This window comes from Myotis davidii, unplaced genomic scaffold, assembly GCF_000327345.1.
Source record: "Myotis davidii unplaced genomic scaffold, ASM32734v1 scaffold524, whole genome shotgun sequence".
NCBI lineage: Eukaryota > Metazoa > Chordata > Mammalia > Chiroptera > Vespertilionidae > Myotis > Myotis davidii.
This window is the reverse complement of record NW_006299263.1, coordinates 455,105-456,710: the sequence shown is the minus strand read 5'-3', so window position 1 is coordinate 456,710 and position 1,606 is coordinate 455,105. Positions and strand designations below refer to the sequence as shown.

Genomic DNA, 1,606 nt, shown 5'->3' with positions numbered 1-1,606 from the left:
TTATGTTGTCACTCATTTGTGGAATATAAGGAACAACATAAACTGATGAACAAGGACTGATCCAGAGACGGAGAGGCATTGATTGGACTGTCGGGCTTTGGAGGGAGGGTAGGAGAGGGTGGGGGTAAAGGGGAAAGAGCAACCAAAGGACTTACATGCAGGCATAGAGGCCTAACCAATGGACACGGACAACGGGGGGTGGGTGGAGGGTGATGTGGGGACAGGGACACATATGTAATACCTTAATCAATAAAAAATATATTTAAAAAAAAAGAGAAAGGCTCAAAATAAGGCGCTAATGAAATATACAAAAGAATATGAGACTAAAAGAGTTCAGAGTGAGCAAATTTGCTCACGGATTTGGAAAAGGAGCTGACCATTATTTTCTTACAAGTAATTCCATGGTGTATTAAAGTGTAGTTGAATTACTTAAGATTATAAAACGAGTAGTAAGTTTGTTGAGCCTTCTCATAGAGGCTAGTAACACCAGACATTACCTGTTAGCATGCATTCACTCGTGCCATAGAGGCTAGTAACACCAGACATTACCTGTTAACATGCATTCACTTGTGCAAAATGTTAACTTTCAGCCGAGACCGGTTTGGCTCAGTGGATGGAGCGTCGGCCTGCGGACCGAGGGGTCCCAGGTTCGATTCCGGTCAAGGGCATGTACCTGGGTTGCGGGCACATCCCCAGTGGGAGATGTGCTGGAGGCAGCTGATCGATATCTCTCTCTCATCAAAGTTTCTAACTCTCTATCTCTCTCCCTTCCTCTCTGTAAAAAATCAATAAAATATATTTTTTAAAAAATGTTAACTTTCATTTTTAAAATTAAGAAAATGAATTCAGTAAGAAAGATGAATTACTTAATGAAGGAGCTGGGAAAGTTGGGAAGCTATATGAAAAAAATTTCTAGTAGGATAAAAGATTGATATGAAATCAAAGGAAGCTATGAAGGTACTCAAAGAAAACACAGGGAAGGAGGTCTTTGTAAGTACTCTATAATACCCAGAAACCATAGACGAAAACATGTAATTTAAATTCTTGCTTTACTCATTATAGATAGTATTTATTATATGTATTTTATGAGCAAGACTAAAGAAAGCTAGATTTTAAATTGTGACTATAAAAATTAAAATTTTCTGTATAAAAAAGAACATTATAAATAAATCCAAACAGTAAATAGGGAAAATACATACTGCCAATGAAGGGCTAATTTTCTTAGATTTTAAAGAACTTCTATTAATCTATATTAAGAATAAAAGACCACCTGGCTGGTGTGCTCAGTGGTTGAGAGTAGAACTATGGACCAGGAGGTCATGGTTTCATTCCTGGTCAGGGTATATGCCAGGGTTGCGGGCTTGATCCCCAGTAGGGGGCATGCAGGAGGCAGCTGATTGATGATTATCTCTCATCATTGATGTTTCTCTCTCTCTTCTAAAATCAATAAAATTATATATTTTTTAAATAAAATATTATTTATTTGGGGGTAAGTGTTCTAACACTAATATGACTGTTTCCAGGCTCTTTTCTAACTTCTTTACATTTAACTCTACCAATAACAAATATTATTTTATTTTTTTAATATATTTTATTGACTTTTTAT

The 1,606-nt window shown here is 36.5% G+C and overlaps 1 protein-coding gene across 6 annotated transcripts in view; it reads left to right on the top strand.

The window, feature by feature from the left end:
• Positions 1-1,606, top strand: part of FBXO16 (F-box protein 16) — a 49,037-nt gene that overhangs the window by 23,164 nt on the left and 24,267 nt on the right. The window lies entirely within an intron of this gene.